At 36.1% G+C, this 20,910-nt stretch overlaps 1 long non-coding RNA gene across 1 annotated transcript; it reads right to left on the reverse strand.

Moving 5' to 3' along the window:
• Positions 1–265: 265 nt before the first annotated feature.
• On the reverse strand, positions 266–18,601 carry LOC138145648 (uncharacterized). The gene is made up of 2 exons (XR_011164276.1): positions 18,412–18,601; positions 266–736 (listed from the first exon to the last, which is right to left on the reverse strand). It is a non-coding gene; the product is annotated as an uncharacterized lncRNA (long non-coding RNA).
• Positions 18,602–20,910: the final 2,309 nt, after the last annotated feature.

A 20,910-nucleotide genomic window follows, 5' to 3' on the forward strand; every position in this document is an offset into this window, starting at 1 on the left:
CATACTAAGAAGAAAGCAGGAGAACCAGGGAGGCCACACGGTGTTGGGGGAGGTAATTGAGGAGGTCTTTGATATATAAAGTCATTTCACCCAGAGGATGGGAGAATTTTTACTGTCTTGGATGGTGAGAATCAGTTATGAAAGGGCCTGACAAGTATTTAAAAATAATGTAGATTGCTTGAAATTAATAGGTATTAGTCAAAATCCTTTTGTATTGCAAGCTCTCCTGAGGATAACTGCTGTGAATAACTTTAAGAGTCTAATCACATAGTATAGTGAACTTTATTTATTCAGCAATAACCTAAAACAAAACAGTCAAGAAACTAAAGCACAACATTCACAAGAACATAATATAACAACAATAAGGTGGCCAGATAGTCTTAGACAAAATATTTATCATTCAGTAAGTCACAATATCTTCAGTCAATTCAGTGTTCAAGTCAATTCTTCTTTCATCTTGACTCCAGGCTGGCTTCTACTCATCCTTAAGCCAGTTATCCTTAAGGAGAAGCAGAAAGTACAAACACCATCCACCCCAGGTCACAGTAAGTTACAATATCATCAGTCAGCACTGAGTACCCAAGTAAAGTCTCCTTTCATCTTAACTCCAGGCTGATTTCCAAATCCCATGGCTTGTCTTCCATGCACTGTTCTCTTCCAGCTCTTGCCTGGATTCACAGGTGGGCAACTCCCCACTCCTTTTCCATATCTCAGCTCACAGGCATTGCGGCTGTTTCTAGGAAAACAAAGTTCATCAGGGCTACAGCAATATTTACACACATTATTGGAGAAATCATCTCAATTCACTTTCTGTCTGACAAAGGAATACAGAACAACAGACAGTACTTCTGTCTGAGAAATCAATACAGAGTACCCACATCACACACATTTTCTCTCTCAGTTCTGCTTGGTTCTAGCTCATGTTTGATCTTTTATCTGCTCTGCTCTGCTCTTTCCTGTTCCACCCTTTCAGTAAGCTCCTCCCATTGTGGGCTCCATGTGATGATGCTATGCCTGTTAAGGGCAGGGAAAGTCTCCAAATTCCTTTAGGGCCATTAAGGGCAACACAATATATACTGTTTCCAACAAAGACTTGACACAATCAAAGGTGAGGCTCAAAGGCACTTGAATAGCTGAAACAAGCTGCAAATTACTACTTTGCTTGTCATTACAGGTAGGTCTATGCCAAATTTCAATAGGAAATAGCTATAGAAGAAGGTATCTTTGCCCCTTACCCCAAGATTTTGGGCCCCATTCCTTTGAGGGGGGAATTATGGGATGCTTGTGTTCAAGCTTCACCATAAGATATTGTTGTATGTGCTTATTTTGTGTTATGCCTGTTATACTATTGTAAAGTTCTGTTGACACAAGTTACCCCTAAAGTCCTATTAACCTGTGCAATGGATATGAAAGATCTTGGGGCTTAATGTAATGATAATTTAAATGGGAAGATCTTTCCCATCTATTAATAAGCCCATGGGACCTGCTTGGGTCACATGGAAGCCTGAATCACATGAGTGTGTGGTAGAAGGAGCTTGCCGAACAGGTGGAACAGAAAGGGGTTGTAATGGCAAGCACCTTAGCTTACACAGGGTGGCTGCTAGTACAGATTCCTTGATTCTTTGATCTGCTTTACTAAAGGAAAGCAACTTTGAAGATGTCAACAATCTTTAATTAAACACACACATATGTGTGTATCATTTATTAGGTCAGGGAAAAAGTCAACACCCTGAACTTCAGAAAATAAAAACAAATTATAAGTAGATAAAAATTGCAGAGTAAATAACACAATTTAACAGACCAAGAGACAGGCCTTTTAGCTGTCTGATCATTACACAGATACATAATTAGTTACCAGAGAGAGAAGCACCAACATCTGGGTTTTCAAAGCCAGGGCTCAACAGCTATTCAGAGTCTTATCTGACCAAATGACATTACTCTTCCCATAAGTGAGGCTCAATGCAAAACTTCACATCAGAGTGAATATACCCTTCTTCAGGGTCAGAGGACATCAAAATCTTCATGACCCACTGAGTAAATTACAAAGTGACAAAAGCTGTTGCCTTCCTAAAAAACAAGCCTACCCATCAATTAAGGCCCTCCTTTTGTATTCTCGTTGAGTCCCATTAAGGAGCAGGGAAAATATTCAAATCCCCTTTCCATGGACTGGTCAGGGATGGAGCAGGAAGGATGGAGCAGAGCCCAGAGGAAGTTGGTCAGAAGCAGTTAGAGCTGAGGGAGAGAGAGGAAGCAGGTAATCAGAACTATGGGTGTTCGTTTGTGGAAAGGCCTGAGCAGGAGGAAGGTGTGGGGATGGAGGTGCCACCTGAATAGTTATTGTGTATTGATTTCTTTTTTACTATGATGGATTTGGCTTAAAATATTGGGATTTGACTTTCTAGTATTTGAATAAATGTTTTGGTTTGGTCTTCCATGTGGGGAGTCTGTAATATTTTGTGATTCAGAATTACACCAGCATATTCACAGCCACTATAGCTGCTGTAAACATTGTATTGGTGCTACAGTCAGATATCCATATTAACCATATCATTATTCTAATTACAGATGAAAAATGCAAAATAGCACTGGGATAAAGGTGGAGATCTTGGATATAACATTAAAGCCATTCTTCCAAGCTGACATTATTTCTTTCATGGTTACATTTTGGATCTAATAACCATATCAAATTTAAGTCCACCTGAATGTGTTGTCATCTGTACCAGATCTCTACATTTTTTATGTGATTTACAAGAATAATAATGGTTAACATTTACATAGCACTTACTGTATGCCAAGCACTGTACTAATTTTTTTTTTCATTATTTCACTTGATCTCACGATAACCCTGGAAGGTAGATGCTATTATTATCCTCATTTTACAAAAGAAGAAACTTAGGCAAACAGAGGCTGTGACTTGCCCAGGGTCACACAGTTTCTAAATGTCTGAGGTTGGGTTTAAAGTAGTTCTTCCTTACTCTGGGCTTGGTGCTCCATTAACTGTGTCACCTAGCTGATTAGCAAGAAAGACTGTGTGAAATACATTTCTGAAAACTTGAAATTGAGATAGTCAACATTTTGTACTTTCCACTAACCTAGTTAGTTTATAGGGGGAAAAAAAAGATTTGTTACTCTTTTTAAATTTGATTTCTATATTATTTGACTATAAACTAGCTGCCTGAGATTTCAACATGCCAACCTAGTAAGGCATAGCCACCAAATAAGCTCTATGTTTCAGTCAATTTAGACATTTTAGCTTTGCCTTTTGCTAGATGAGTAACTTTGGGTAATTATTGTATTTCTGAGTCTTTGTTTCTTCATCAGCACACAGATGACAATTTAACTCAACAGCACAAATTGGGATATGAAACTGAACCCTTACCCTGGGGAAGTTTATAATGTAGTCAGTAGCCTTAGACAAAAACACAAATTAGAACATGCAAAGTAGATTAAAATAATAGCTTAGGAGAATTCCAAGCAACATAATGATTTGAGGAGGAAGATTTCACTTGCAGCCTGGTAAACTTAAGAAAGGCTTCATGGAAGATGAGGTCCCTAAGCTGAGTCTTAGAAAGGTGAAGAATTTAAAAAGGCAGAGATATGCAGGAGGGGGATAAATTGCAGGCATAGAAACACAAGGAAGCTTCAACTCTGCCCTCCTCTACTCTTGCACAGTTAGTAAGCAAGAGTCTTCCCAACAGAAGCTTGCTTGGATCTTCTATTTATATCTTGGTCCTGTTAACATAGACTTGTTTTCTGTGTTCCCTCTTTCCCCCCAAAAATTTGTCTTTAAAAATTCATTTTGACAATCTGTTTGATTTTTTTCTCAATTATCAAAAAATCTATTTGTGACTTTGCTCCCGTTATAATTATAGCAGATCAAAATGAAGACTGACAGCAGAATCTGTTTAGTTCCTCAGATAAATTTGTGCCCTTATCCTGCATACTCCAGCTAACATCAGTTTTCTTTGTGTCAAGAAATGATCTACATAGCAAGCAAGTGGTTTTCCGTTATTTCTTTCAGTGGGTAGCATGATAGATAGAGTATTGGATTTGAACTAAGACCTGAGCTCAAATCCAGCCCTTGAAATTTTACTAACTGTGCAACTCCATCCAATCTAACTTCTCTCTCAATAGAACTTCTCTCTCAGCCTTAAGTTCCTCATCTGTAAAGCACAGATCAAAATGACACCTACCTCACATTTTTTTGGTAAGGATAAAATGACATAATATTTATAAAGTTCTTTGCAAAATTTAAAGCATTACATAAATTCTAGGTGTTATTGTTGTTACTATTGGTATTATCGCCTTGAACCCCCATCTGCTAGCTGGTATCTTTCCTTTTATTTACATGAACATTGTACCACTTTTCCCTATCATATATGACCATGATACTGTCTTTCGTGCCAAATTCAAATGAGTTATTGTTAGAAACATATCATGGTCTGCTGACACATACCTTGTTTCTCTGTTTTGTATTTTCTGAAATTGTGGTTTTCTATATATGTTGAAACACTGGGAGTAAATTAAAAGTCGCTGTCCTCCAGGAGTTTACATTTTATGATTTAGAGATGAAAAAGTTGAGGTCTGTAGATCTTAATTGAATTACCCAAAGTGTCAAGCAATTAATAGTACATGGTGCCTTAGCTCACAGTAGGAAAAGAATTAATAACTCCTAACTCTTGGTGTTATATTTTTTTTCTTCCCCCTATACCACAATGATTTCTAGAAATCTTTTCACAACCGGAATATATTACTTAGTAAGTCATAACTTCAACTCTTGAGAATTTGAGACTCCAGAGGACACTACTAGAAGCACTTCAGTGAGAACTAAAGTTCAATTTTAGCTCTATGTAAGAATTTCTAATGATTACAATAGAATAGTTATCTTAAGGAGATATTTTATATCAGAACAACTGATCACCCAGACACTAATTGGCTATTGGACTGGATGATACAGGATACTTCTTCCATGTTTTGGCTTCTGTGTTTATCTTAATATTCAGCTAGGGGAGCAATTGTTTCTTTTTTATTTAGGATGAGACCATCATTGGAAGACAGCAACTGAGAAGTAAAAGAAAGACCTTACTCTTAAAAAAATGATGATCTAGTTGGTAATATAAAATTTAATCACAATGCCTATCATAAAATTATAATTTCATAAGACAAGTACAATAAAAGTAGTATAAAAGATCTGAGAAAGGAAAGATCACTTCTTGCTTAGGTGACCAGGAAAGGCTTTCTGGAGGAGCTGAGCTTAGCTTTGAAGGTTTGGAAGGATTTCATCAAAATTAATGTTATTTTAATGTGTATGATTCCTATGATATTCCATAAATACTCCATACAAGCTTTTGTCAAGGCACTACTTCTGAGTCTTTAATATAAGTCAATAGGAAACTTGTACCATTGATCTATAATCCCTCATTAACTTTAATGAGTTCCCTTTCTTTTCCAGGCATACACATGTTTGATTGAGTTCTTTTATGTAACTTCTCATGCAAACTGTATCCCAGAATCACAGAATTTAGTTGTTGGAAAAGACATCTGTGACCATTTATTAAAATATGTCATTGACTCAAGACCCTTCTACATCCTGGATGCCCTTCTCTAGATAGCATTCATTTTATCAATATTTTTAAACTATCGCACTAAGAACTATATTTCAGATAAAGTTTGACTTGGGCAGAGTTTTTGTTGAATCATTTTTCAATTATATCCAACTCTTGCCAAAGATACTAGAGTTGTTTGTCATTTTCTTCTTCAACTCATTTAACAAATGAGGAACTAAGGAAAAAAAGTTAAGTGACTTGCACAGGATCGTACATCCAGTAAGTAAGTGTCTAAAGCAAGATTTGAACTCAGGAAGATGTCTTCTTGACTTTAGTCTCAGCACACTATCTCGTGCACTACGTAGCTGTCCTGACATGGGCAGATTAGAGTGGGACTATATCTTTAATAATACTAGAAGACATTCCATTCTTTTTTTTTTGCAGGGGGGTAGGCAAGAAAATTGGGGTTAAGTGACTTGCCCAAAGTCATGTAGCTAATAAGTATGAAGTGTTTTAGGCTGGATTTAGGCTCAGGTCCTCCTGACTCCAGGGCCAGTGCTCTATTCACTGCTTCACCTAGCTGCCCCCAAGCCATTACACTCTTAAAGCAGTCCAAATTCATGTTGCCTTTTTAGATACCCAAGCAGAGTGTTTGTTCCTATTAAACTTCAATTTCCATTCCATTAACCACCCTCTATTCCTCTCTCCCCACACAATATACCAAAAACAAGCAAAAAACAAAACTTATGTCTGTCCATGCCTTCTCAATCTTAGATGTGTGTAAATTATTTTTTGTACTCAAAGCTAATGTTTTTTGCTGTTTATTATCTCATTGAATTTTGTCTTATTACATTTAGTCCAATGCTGAAATCTGTAAAGATACTTCTGACAACTTGATTTCATCCAAGGTAGCTTGGTGTTTTCTTGGTATGTTTTTACTAATCTTGGGGCATGAATCCTTTATAGGCATTTATGTTCTGTCATTTATATGTAATAATCATTCTCTTTTATGGGGAAAACAAATTAAGATTGAGAAGTTCTAGTTTCCTTTTTTTCCCAGTTATCCTTGTCTCATCCATATCAAGTACAAGTCCTATACCTTCATTGATTTATCTCTTCTCCCAATATAGCTAAGAAAACCCTTTTTGTTTTCTTTTTTTTTTTAAAGCAATTGGGGTTAAGTAACTTGCCCAAGGTTACATGGACAGTTGTGTGTGTGTGTGTGTGTGTGTGTGTGTGTGTGTGTGTGTGTGGGTGTGTGTGTGGGTGTGTGTGTATGTGTGGGTGTGGGTGTGGGTGGGTGTGTGGGTGTTAAGTATCTGAGTCCAGAACCAATCCCAGTCCTCCCCGGTGCTCTTACTCACTGTGCCACCTAGTCACCCCAGCCTTTTTGTTTTCTTTAGTTTCCATTATCAGTCTCAAACTGATATGTGATTTAACATTTTTCATGTCATTTTTCTAGGATTATGCCATTATCACAATAATCCTCTCTTACTTGGTTTTGCATTAACTTTTTCTAGATATCTTTCTTAAATTTAAGATGTTTGGAGAGTTCACTGTGTACCTACAGGGCTCTCTTCAGATCTCTTATTCTTTCTTCTCACTGAAATTGTTTTCTGATATATCTTTCCCAACTCTAGACTAACTTTCCCTGAGACATTTCAGTGGTCTTATCATAGTAGTACCTTTTTTTTTTTTTTCATCTTTGGAGGGCATTTGGGTTAAGTGACTTGCCCAAGGTCAAATGGCTTGTTTTTGTGCTAGATGTCTGAGGTCAGATTTGAACTCAGGTCCTCCTGACTCCAGGGCCATTGCTCTATTACTGCACCACCTAGCCACCCCAACACAATAGTATCTTTCACTTGCGTAACACTTTATTATTCATAAAGTGTTTTTATCTACACTATATTCTTGTGTTGTTTTGGTTTTTAACACCCTGGGAACATTGAAGAACATGTGTTAATAATATCTTTATTTTGCAGAAGAGGAAACTGAAGCTCAGCAAAATTAACTAATACATTTCCTAAAGACCTTGTAACTAGCTAAGAAGAAGGGATTTGAATCCATGTCTTCTGACTATTAATTCAGGATTCAATTTATTATAGCAAGATGTTTTTCACCTGAATATTAGAATTCATAGGCAGCTAACATGTTCTGCCCACAGACAGTACTCTACTGTATGAAATTAATCCCATGACAGTGCTGCCAAAATCCATTAGTGAATGTGGACAGTTGTCAGGAAAGAGTTCTGCCAAAGTACCGCTATTTCCCCTGACAAAGATAATAAAACCTTATCTGATTGACTTGCAATTTATTCTCACACCATTAAAAAAATAAATGCCTATATATTAAAACTGACACTGACTCAAAAGTTGCATAACAATCTCACAGAAATGATGCGTGAGGGAAATTTGAAAATTGGAAAAATGTCATGACTATATTGAAAATTAATTGATCCCTAATGGAAAAAATCCTTTAAATTCCTTTGTGCTACATGGTACTTTGATGAAAAAATTCATCAATTATTGTGATTTCTTCCCCACTGATACAATGTAGATATTGCAAAGATGCCCATGAAGATTTAAAGAAAAAAAAATTGGGGAGGCATCACTGATAAATCAGTGATAACTAGAATTTCACTTGATATTTAAGGGGTAAAATATCTGTGCATGTTTACATATTTGTATACATTTAATATATATGTATGTGTATGTCCATATATCAAATTCATATATGTGTATACATCCATATACTTACATAAGACTCATTATGTATATAATATTTTTAATTTACCACATACATTATGAAATGTATACAAAGCAGAAATTTTCAAGCATGAGATAAAATGAAATCAATATTTTATTTGATGTAAAATTTTCTTGCACTAAAACATAATATGATTGTCATTAATGAAACTTTATGAGAGTAACATGATTGAATAGGCTTCATTTTTCAAAACATCTTGGAATAACACTGTAATACTGAAATTCATAGTTTTGCCTGATTCCAGATTAAATTTATTTTTGATATTTGCTTTCTGTCATAAATAAAAAAAAGATGTTAGAACGCTATTTAGATCCAAATTGACGAAGTGTATTATTGTATTGACTGGACTTACTAAGGAAAATCAATCTTCAATTAATTCAACATTTATATAAAGGTTTTGGTTAAATTTTTATATAATTATGTTTTTCAATTTAAAAAAAAATATATATATATATTTTCCTTTCCCATATATCCCCATTTAAAACAACAACAACAACAAAATGAATGGAACAGTTAAACATGTATGCTTGTGCAATGGGAATGCAAATTTGGAAGATCTTCCCTGCTCCTAGGCTAAAGTGCACCTGAAGCCTGGGGTGGGAGGCTTGTTTTTCAGTAGATATTTTTTGATTGGCCAGTGGGTCAATAAGGTTGTTACCTTCTCTGAGCCAGGAGAAGGCTATATAAGCCCTGATGTGCAGCTTTGTTTTGGGACTCACTTTGAGAAGTGTCCTGTGATTTGATCTGAATTCTGGGAAGCCGTTGTTGAGAGTCCCCAGGCTTTGAAACCCAGATGTTGTTTGGTATGGATGTAATGGTTGCACAGTTTGGAAAGCTGTGTACTTGATCTGTTTCTGTCTTGATAATTCTGCCTGTATGCTTTGAAGTTCGGGGTGCTGACTTCTTTCCCCTGAACGAGGTAAACGATATATGTCTTACTGATTAAAGTAAGCTTGTTAACCCATTTTGAGTTGCTTTCCTTTAACAAATTAGATCCAAGAACCTGTATGGGCAGCAAACCCTGAGGACACGCTTGGGGTGCTTGCTGCTACAAAATGGCGTCACGAACAGGATCTGCAGAGTAAAAGGAAAGTATGGGGACTGGGATAATTGTTTGTTTCCCAGTTGTGGTAGCTGTGATTCTGTGGAACCGTGGAGCAGGAGAGAAGAATGGCCTGCATGCGGATTTCGCTGAGCTGAGAGGAGGAATGGTGAGCTGCCTGCATCGGGACCTGAGCAGAAGCCAGGAGCGGCTGCCGCCTGCGGGAGGAGAAGGAGCCCAGGAGTTCGGAATTCAGCCACAGGACAAGATGAGAACTGAGCAGCAAAGCAGGGGCACTGAGTGTGTTTCCTGGCTGCATCCCACAGTTTGGGACCCAGGGAGAGGATGGACTTGTGACTATGGTGGGTGGGATGAAGTGCCTTGGATCCCCAGGGACCCCACCTTGTTGGTTTTGTTGCCCAGCCCCATCTCTGTGCTTGGAGGCAGGGGCTGGAGCTGTGTGAGGGGAAGGATACCCCTCACCCCCCCAGAGAACTTTATTTGAACTCTTGTTTTCAATTGAGGTAATAATGCTATGTACTTTGTGTTTGTTTAAGGCCCAGTGGCCACTTTGGTAACTTTAGTTCTGTACTTTGAAAATGTGACCTAAGAGATGTTTAATGCTAATTCAAAAGTAAATTGTCTATGGTATGGGCATGAAAGATCTTGGGGCCAAATGCAATGGGAATGCAAATTTGGAAGATCTTCCCTGCCCCTAGGCTAAAGTGCACCTGAAGCCTGGGGTGGGAGGCTTGTTTTTCAGTAGATACTTTTTGATTGGCCAGTGGGTCAATAAGGTTGTTACATTCTCTGAGCCAGGAGAAGGCTATATAAGCCCTGATGTGTAGCTTTGTTTTGGGACTCACTTTGAGAAGTGTTCTGTGATTTGATCTGAATTCTGGGAAGCTGTTGTTGAGAGTCCCCTGGCTTTGAAACCCAGATGTTGTTTGGTATGGATGTAATGGTTGCACAGTTTGGAAATCTGTCTACTTGATCTGTTTCTGTCTTGATAATTCTGCCTATATGCTTTGAAGTTCGGGGTGCTGACCTCTTTCCCCTGAACGAGGTAAACAATATATGTCTGACTGATTAAAGTAAGCTTGTTAACCCATTTTGAGTTGCTTTCCTTTAACAAAGCAGATCCAAGAACCTTTATGGGCAGCAAACCCTGAGGACGCGCTTGGGGTGCTTGCTGCTACAGCTTGGTATATTTCTATCTCAATTGATACTAGTTGTTCTCCCAGTAACTAGAAAGTACAAATTTTTATATTTTAAAATATTAGTTCACTCTACTAAAATTCTTCATATGGGAGCAGCTAGGTGGCGCAGTGAATAGAACACTGGCCCTGGAATCAGGAGGACTTGGGTTCAAATCCAACCGCAGAAACTTAACACAAAAACTAGCTGTGTGACCTTGGGCAAGTCATTTAACCCCAATTGCCCTCCAAAAATAAAAAAAAAATATCTTCATACATAAGGTTATTAAATCAGTTCAAAAATTTTATTTTGAGCTGTTTTAAAAATGTGAAGATAGGAGAAGTAACCTATTAGAATCCTTTTTAACATCCCAGAAAAGAGCAGATAAAGATCCAGTGTGACAGAGAGTTTTCAAAATTGTCAAATGCTAGAGAAGTCCAGAAGAATGAAGCCCAAGAAGAGGGTATAATATTTGACAATTAAGAAATTGAGGATAATTTGAAGATAAGAGTTTCAAATGAGTTAGGAACCAAGGGGATGAGGAAGTTGAGAATTGGGAGGTTAGTGAAGACGTACCTGGGGTTTCTTAAAATGTAACCTTTAAAATTAATCTTTTTTTAGAAAAATAAATTTCAAAGATTACGGTCTTGATATAGCTATTTTAATAGCTATATTTAAATACAATAAGTTTTCTTTATAACACTTTATGTTTTATTTTCTGAATTTAAAAACATTACACTGAGAAGGGATTGCTGAACTTAAATTAACTGAGAAAAGTTTCATGACTCAACAAAAGTAAAGCAAAAAAATTCCTGACCTGAATGAAAAATAAGGAAGTTTGGACACTGGCTTCAGAGACTGGGTTTCAAATCCTGCATTATATTGTTATTAAATAAAAGACCATGGCCATCATGTCACCTTCTCAACATCTCAGTCTTCTGTTTTTTTTTTTTCAATTATTTATTTATTTATTTTGGGTTTACAACATTCATTTCCACATGATTTTAAGTAACAAATTTTTCTCCCATTCTTTCCCCTACCCCGCACTGCAAAATAGCAAGCCTAGTGAATACCCTTACCCCCAATCTGTTCTCTCTTATATCCTTTCCTATCACACCCTAACTTTCTATTAGGGCAAGATGGGTTTCTATATCCCAGTACCTGTATATCTTACTTCTTAGTTGCATGTAAAAAACAAATTTTTAAACATTTGTTTTTAAAACTTTGAGTTCCAGATTTTTCCCTTATTCTCTCCTCACCCACCCCCACTGGGAAGATAAGCAATTCAATATAGGCTGTACATGTGTAGTTACCCAAATCATTTCCATAGTAATTATATTGTGAAAGACTAATTATATTTCCCTCCATCATATCCTGCCCTCCACTTATTCTATTTTCTCCTTTGACCCTATCCCTTTTGAAAAATGCTTGCTTCTAAATACCCTCTCCCCTAATCTGCCCTCCCTTCTATCATCCCCCATCTTATCCCTACCCCCTTATTTTCCTGTAGGGTAAGATACCCAAATGAGTGTGTATATTATTCCTCCTTAAGCCAAATTCAATGAGAATCAGGTTGTCCCATTCCCTTTCACCTTCCTGCTCTTCCCCTCCATTGTAACAGTTTTCTCTTGCCTATTTTATATGAGATAATTTACCCTAATGTATCTCTCCATTTCTCCTCCAAATAAATTTATTATTTTAGATATCACCCATTCATATTCAACTCATCCTATGCCCTGTCTATGTATACATGAACATACATATGCCCTAATATACATATATATGAATATATACACACATATATTCCCTTACATATGCCACACTCACATACATACATATATACATACATATGTATAGGAGGTTGTATACACCCCAAGACCATGATCCAGATCCAAGTAGGTCAAAGCAAGAGAGATTACCCTCTGAATGGTCACTTAATCCCCCTATGATTTACAGGCCAGGAGCCCTGAGAGCATCCAAGTGGCTGCTGCTTGGCCACTGCACCTCTCAGGCTCTTCAGTCTCCTCCTGTTCCAACAGAGTTCTGCATTGACCTTTTACTTTATTTTTGGAGTTTAGGGGTTCAGAAGTCTGGAAACCACCACAGCTACTGATGATTCACTCTCCTGAAGTCTACTTAGGCCACAGCTGGTTAGGGCTGCCATGGGGCTAAAACTGCATGGCTCACACAGGCCTGTGCTGGGCTCCCAGGCTGGTGAAATAGATCCTTCCTGTCTGCCTGCCAGGCTTACTTCAGCGGGAGATTTGTTTCTCTCTTTCACTTTGTGGGTTTTGTAGCTCTAAAGTTTGTTTAGAGTCATTATTTACATGTATTGGAAGTGATTGGAGTGGGAGCCCATGCCAAGTTTGTGCTTCTACTCTGCCATCTTTTTCCTAATGCAGCACAGTCTTCTTTTCAGTTGAGCTGGAGAAGCAAGATTTGCATTACATATTTCCAAGAATCACTGTCAACAAAGGATAAATGTGGGTCATTCATCTAACTATTAATATCAATGTCCATGCACATTATTATTTTCAAAGAGGAATTTTTAATTTCATAAATGGCATGGAAATATTCCTTGTTTTATAGTAGCTTTTCAATGTGTACAGAGTGATAATAAGAAAGATGAAAGGTTAGAGAAAATATGGTAAAATTGAGAGAATGATAGATTTGAAGTTAGATCACCTGTTTTCACATTTTGGAGTTGCCAGTTACTATCTTTGTAATTATGGAGAAATTGCTTGCCTTCTCTGTACTATAGTTTACCAAAGTAATTTTTAATTAATCTATAAAATAACAGATTGGACATAATAATAATAATGGTAATGATGATACTTATGAAGACTTTATAGAGTGCTTTAAGATTTGCAAAGTGCTTTATTATCTTAACACATACCCTGTAATATATAATGGCCACTGTTTAGATGAATAAACTGAGTCACAGCTTACAAAAGGAACTGGGGATGTCCTGTAGAAACAAGAGATGGGCAGCACAGAGGCTAATATTTAGAGCTGAGAGGTGTCTTAGAGTGCTTCTAATTCTATAATTCTTTTTTTTAAATATTTATTTACTTTTTGTTTACAACATTTAGTTCCACAATCCCTTGATTTCCAAATTTACTCCCCTTCCTTCTCCTCCACCTTCCCCTCTCAAAGCAGCATGAAATCCAATATAAGTTCTATAAATACATTCAAATTAAACATTAGTCATATTGTAAAGAAGAGTTATAACTAATGGAATGAACAATGAGAAAGAAAGGACAAAAAAAAACAAAAAAAGAGAGAGCCAGAAGTTTCCTTCAATATGCATTTAGATTCAGTAGTTCTTTCTTTGGACATGGATATATATCCCTTTCCATCATGAGCCTTTTGAAGTTGTCTTATAGTGTTGCATTGCTGAGATGAGCCCAGTTTATCAAAGTCAGTCATCACAGATACACTATGTTTGTAATTGTGTACAAAGTTCTCCTGATTCTCCTCACTCAGCATCAGTTTATATAAGTCTCTTCAGGATATTATGAAGTCTATCCACTCCTCATTTCTTATAGCACAATAGTATTCCATTACATTCATATACCACAACTTGTTTAGATATTCCCTAATTGATGGGCATCCACCTGATTTCCAATTCTTTGCTGCCACAAAAAGAGTGGCTAAAAATTTCTTTGTACATATAGGTCCTCCTCCCACTTGTATGATCTCTCTGGGATACAGCCCTAGAAGTGGTATTACTGGGTCAAAGTGTATGCACTTGATTATAGCCCTTTGGGCATAGTTCCATATTGCTCTCCATAATGGTTTAGGCAGTTCACAACCCCACCAACAATGCATTAGTCATTCAATTTTCCCACATCTTCACCATTTGTCATTTTCCTCTTTTGTCATCTTATCCAATCTTACCAGTGATATGTGGTACCTCAGAGTTGTTTTGATTTCCATTTCTCTTATCAATAGTGATTTACAGCATTTTTTTTCATATGCTTATAGATATCTTTAATTTCTTCTTCTGAAAACTTCCTGTTTTTATCCTTTGATCATTTATCATTTGGGGAATGACTTGTATTCTTATATATTTGATTCAGTTCTCTGTGTATATTAAGAATGAGGGCTTTATCAGAAAAATTGTTTGTAAAAATTCTTTCCTAATTTTCCACTTCCCTCCTAATCTTATTTACATTGGATTTGTTTGTACAAAAACCTTTCAGCAATCAAAGTTATCCATTTCATATATCATAATGCTATCTATCTCTTGTTTGGTCATAAATTCTTCCCTTCTCCATAAATCTGACAGGTCAACTATTTCTTGCTCTCCCAGATTGCTTGTGGTATCAGCCTTTATGTCTAGATGTGCACCCATTTAGACTTTATTTTAGTTTACAATGTAAGATTTCTATGTCCAGTTTCTGCCATACTATTTTTTAGTTTTCCCAGCAGGTTTGTCAAATAGTAAGTTCTTATCCCAGAAGCTGGAGTCATTGACTTCATCACACAGTAGATTACTATGGTCATTGGCTACTGTGTCTCTTGTACCTAATCTATTCTACTGATACACTATTCTTTTCCTCAGCAGTATCAAGTAGTTTTGATGACTGCTGCTTTATAATACAGCTTAAAATCTGGTATGGCTAGTCCACCTTCCCTAGTACTTCTTTCCATAATTCCCTTGATATTCGTTTGTTCTTCTAAATCAAATTTGTTAATATTTTTTCTAGCTCTATAAAATTATTTTTGATAGATTGATTGGTATGGCACTAAATAGGTAAATTAATTTAGGAAAAATTGTCATTTTTATTATATTAACTTGACCTAGCCATAAATAACTGATGGTTTTTTTTTTCAATTATTTAGATCTGACTTTATTTGTGTGAAAAGTGCTTTGTAATTATGTTCACATAGTTCCTGGGTTTGATTTGGCAGGTAGATTCCCTGCCAAATGAAATATGAAATATTTCATAATGTCTACAATAACTTCAAATGGAATTTCTCTTTCTATTTCTTGCTGTTAGAATTTGTTAGAAATATGTAGGAATGAAGAGGATTTATATGGGTTTATTTTATATCTTGCAACTTTGTTAAATTTTTATAATTCTTTATAGAGATGAAGCATGAAGCCCAGAAAGACTGGTAATGTGTAGCACAGCTCAATCATAATTAACTTCAAATATATGCCAGCTATCATATGACATAGGATTAGAATTGTTCTCTTGTCACTGATGACATAATTGTCAGTAACTGGTAGAAGTTGTAGAGATGAGAGTTGTCTTTTTCTAACAGGACAACTTCAAACTACAGTGAGTTGCTTTAATCATAGTGAATTCAACAGAACAGCATTTCTTCAATGAAAAGAATCTCTTTTTGTCTTTTACTTATGCAAAGAGTTTAAAAATGCCTTCTCTACATGTCTACAGGCAGACATTATATTTCTATATCAACACATTGAATTGCAATCATATGACATGCTATATTCAAAATATACTAAGTATGTTATGAGGGAAAAGACATACCAGATGTCTGAGATACCAGAATCATCTGGATCATACCATGGATCAAGCATTGGACCTGGAGACATGAAGGTCTGAGTTCAAATCTTATCTTAGATACTTGTCAGCTATGTAAGCTTGGACAAGGCTTAATTTCATTTCACTTCAGTTTCCTTGATTGTAAAATGAGGATAATAGATATACCTCTCTCCTGTGGTTGTTGAAAGAATAAAAATGAGATATTTGTAAAGTGCTTAGTGCAGTGGTGGCCTACAGTAAACAATATATAAATACTAGCTGTATTATTATCCTTACCCCCCCCCATTATGTATCATGTATCATTTCAGGTAGCAAGATGCTTACTTAAACCAAAATATGTTTAAACAGTTTACTAGTTGATGGATAATTTAAACTTTATTTACCCATTGGCTTAAGGGATATTAGATTTTGAGATAGAAGAGATCTTGGAGGCCTTTTAATTTAACTTTTTCTTCTTGCAAATGAAGAAACTGAGGCCAAGAGAAATCAAATGCTTGATCCAGATCACATAGAGAGAAAGTAGTGTTAACTCTGGAATCCAAATCTCTATTTTCTCATTCCAAATTCTGCATTCTTTGCACTATATCACATTGCCTGTACAAATGTTAGTTGCTAGGAATAATATTTGCATTTTCTGCTATAGACTACAATTTTAATTTAAATTAATTTCATATTTGTTTTGCTTTCCAATTAGTACCATAATAAACAACATAAAAGTAACCTTTTTAATGGTGTTAAAGGTAATATACAAGACACAATGTTAAGTAATTGAGTATTCCAAATTTTACTTAACTTTTATAACCAGCCACTAATTTAAACAAAATAGATCAAGGTAGGAATAGTTACAAAAGTAAACATAGTAGAAAAGCAAAATCACATCTGAAAAAAAGTATAAAAACATATATATTTATAAAAACATTTTATACTAGAAAATGTTCTAGTCTAATATTATTTGCAATTTCATTGTTAAAATATTTTTTATACTCATCCATTAACAGCTTAATCATCCTCTTGAACTATTGTTTTCCTGCAGACCTCGACTAACTTGGTAAACCAGAAGTCTTTTATATGGATTATTAAAACTCTATATCCGGAAATGCATTAAAAATAGCAGAAGTCAGGAAGAAGAATCCATGAAACATTTTACAAGTGCTTTGGCAAACTTATAGTGTAGGATAACAGAGGTAGTCTTAGGCAAAATTGCAAATCATAAAAATTCTTGCTGCTGTTTCTGCTCTTGAGATTGGGTCTCCCTATTTCACCTAATCTGAAGTGCAATCAAACCTAAATAATTGGGAAAAACATCTGTTGCTCATGGTTAGGTATAGTAAATATAATAAAAATGACATTTTTTTCTAAATTAATTTACCTATTTAGTGCCATACCAATCAATCTACCAAAAATTATTTTATAGAGCTAGAAAAAATAGTAACAAAGCTCATCTGCTTAAGTGCTAATCCACATGAGAATTTCTACCTAGATATTTCCTTACTTTGGCCAGTTCACAATTCCTTAGAGATCCTAATTATCCTAATGGCCCCCAATATAATGGAAGACTTGCTATGGACACCCAGTTGATTTTTTCCACAGTAATTCTGAACTTTAAAGCTCAGGCATTCCCTCTGTGAAGGGATTTATGATTTTCACATTAATCGATGACATGTGTAATGAATCCACAAATAATTTAGATTTCTAAGGAAATTTTGACTTGGGAGTCAGAGACTTTTAATGCAGCTTGAAATGATCAATCAAATCCTTGACAAAGCTCTCACAATCACTGTGTTCCTTTGCTTGTGTACCTAAAGTGAAGCAAATCAAAGATTGTAGAACATATTCCCATCATAGTACTGAGCTTCTGTGCCCTGGGGGGTGGGACAGGGAGGTGGTCACCACCAACAAAATTTGAAATGTTCAGAGAATTGTGGTATTGTCCTCCACTTGTGGATTTGTCCATTTAGGCTGTGGAAAGGATTATTTATAATCCACCTTCCTTACCTCCTTCCCCACTTGTGTTTTATGTATATAAGCTGTGATTTTAATCAGCTTAGAGGGCATTCCTCACTCTGAAACTGATTGATTAAACCACTACTTGATTGTTGGCCTTCCTGTCTCTAGGCCTGCTTTGTGCAGCTCTGAGTATTGCCAACGTAGGGAGTGGTGCAGTATTATCTTGTTAACACCCCTAACCTCACTCTTCCCAGTAATACTGATTGCAAACTTGTTCTACCATGCCAGCCTCAAGTAATTCAAACAAGCATATCTTAATTGCCTATTATTGCACTATATGCAATGTACTGCACTAGGTGCTAGGAATACAAAGATGAAATGAAAAAGTATTTACCTTTGATGAGTTTCTATTCTGTGGAAACTTCTTCTAGAGTTTCAGTGAAACTTCTACCACACAGATCACTTATCCTACAAACTAATTATCCAGAACAGAATTGAGAAACTTAAGGGAAGCAGAAAAGACCTCAGATGTAAATAATTATCAAGAATGTCATACCCTAAAGCTAACGTACATTACTCACAAGAAACCCTTTAAGCTGTAATTTAGAGTTAATTTATTCTTACCCTGGACATAATTCTAACAATCTGTTTTCTTAATTTGAAACATTAGAAGGAATAAATTAGAAGGGGGTGAGGAGCTTGGTACACATTGATAATGCAAAAACTAAGAAATAATGTAGGCTGATAATAAAGAGAGGAGAAGAAAAGATGTAAAAATTTATGCCACTTAAAACACATGAACTCAGAGTAGTGCTCCACAGAATCATTTCATGTAGGGATAAACAACTTTCTCTTTCTTTAATGATTCAGAGAACACATTGCAACAGGGTATAAATTCCAGGCATAAGGTACAGCTTTTTCAAATTCACATATAATGGTAATGAAATGTTATATGTAAGGAAAACCGAAACTCAGTAAGACTCGATCAAAGAACACATGAAATAGAGTACCTTATAATTAAACTGGAAAGGCAGGTTGGAATCAAGTTGTGAATGACTTTCAATGCCAATTAGAAGAGCTTGAATTTACTGAATTTATAATAGATATAAGAGGAAGCCACTGGAGTTTATTGAAGGTCAAAGAAAATGATAAGTTCAGACATTTGATTTTGGAATGTTCCTTTATCAGGGATGGAGTGGGGTGAGACAAGAGTTGAGGAAGCAAGGAAAAGGAGGCTATTACAGTAATCCATACAGGAGTAAATGAAGAGATAAACTATGGGGGGGCCCATGAATCTACACTAGGGACCAGATTGAGACATGTGGAAGTATAATTCAGGCAGTTAATTTGATGTATATAGTGAAAGTGAGGAATCATAGATAAATCATATAGTGAACATGGATGATTAGAAAAATAAGGTTTTGCTAGATAGAAGAAGGGGTATTTTCAAGATGGATGGGGTTGGTAAGAAAAAAAAAATAATTCATCCAGCTCTACCCATCAGTGGGTAGAGCACTGGGCCTGCAGTCAGCAAGATATGAATTTAAATCTAGCCTCAGATGCTTATTAATTGTGAGAATCTGAGTGAATCACTTGAACCTGAAACTTTAGATTTCTTGACTGTAAAATGGGGATAATAACAATACCCATTGCACACATTTGTTATGAGGACCATATGAGATCTTTGTAAAGTGCTTAGTACAATGCTTATGTGCTATATAAATGCTTGTTTCCTTTCTCCACTGAGAACAATCTTCCTCTTGAAAACTTCGTTTTTCTGGCTATTCTCTCCACTGTTGCCTATTACTTCTCTCACAACCCTTGAAATTGTGGTTCTGTAAGGGGAATCTGAATTATTTTAGTTCCCCACTGCTACTTCAATTATCCTTCAACATAGCTCAGCAAGCTCTCCTCCTTTGAAGTTCACTCAATCACATTTTCCATCAAATCTACATCACAGTTGATGTCATATACAGGCTCCCAGATAACTCTCCCTCCCGGTGCAATGTCACCCTTTCCCCTACTACTACTGTCTTTATACTATGGTTCTTGAACATCCATATTGATGTGCATATCCTCCCAATTGATCAGTTTCCTTAATCTTATAACCTAATCCAGTTCTACTTAGACACTAATGGATCCATCTAGAGGAAATCATACAACCACACTGACTGGGTAGATTATAAATTTATGTTATCCAACTTCAACCAGGATGTCACTACATCAAAGCAGTCTTTTTATTTCCCCACTTCAATTAATCCACTCCCTGCAGATGCTATTCTAAACTTCTCTTCCATTTTCAAGTCTCCCAGAAGTCTCCGTTCCCTCACATTTTTTTTTGTGAAAATTGAAGCCATGTATCATGAACTCCTTTTCTTACTTCCATTCTCTTCATTTCATAATCCTTTGGCATTATAACTCACTCCCACCTCCTTTTCTCACAGTCTGACAATGAAGTAGTCTTTCTCCTTTCTATACCAGCCCCTCTAGATGTGCACTTGATTCCATTCTCTCTTGTTTTTCCAAGTAGAATGTAATCTCCATTATTATATCCTCTCCATTGAAATCTCCCACCTTTCCCTATAAACTGGTTTCTTCCCTACTGCTTTTAAACATGATCTTCTCCCATATCCTAAATCTAATTAGCAAAAACAAAAAAAAAACAACCCCCCCCCCAAATACTTCACTCAATGGCCACCAGAACTGATCATCTCATTAAAAGAACTCTATATTAAATGTGCATTTAAGCTATGAGTAAAACTTTTTTTTGGCCATTTAATTTCCATCTTTTATTTCCATCTCCCCTAATCAATGCTCTCCACAGTCACCACTTTACTGTGCTATGATGTTTCTTTTACCCCAATTAGGGCACATCCCTGAGGAAAAAAGTGTA

Source organism: Petaurus breviceps, unplaced genomic scaffold (genome assembly GCF_028583685.1).
Source record: "Petaurus breviceps papuanus isolate PSGF00001 unplaced genomic scaffold, PetGlider_PUasm1.0 90743, whole genome shotgun sequence".
Taxonomy (NCBI): Eukaryota; Metazoa; Chordata; class Mammalia; order Diprotodontia; family Petauridae; genus Petaurus; species Petaurus breviceps.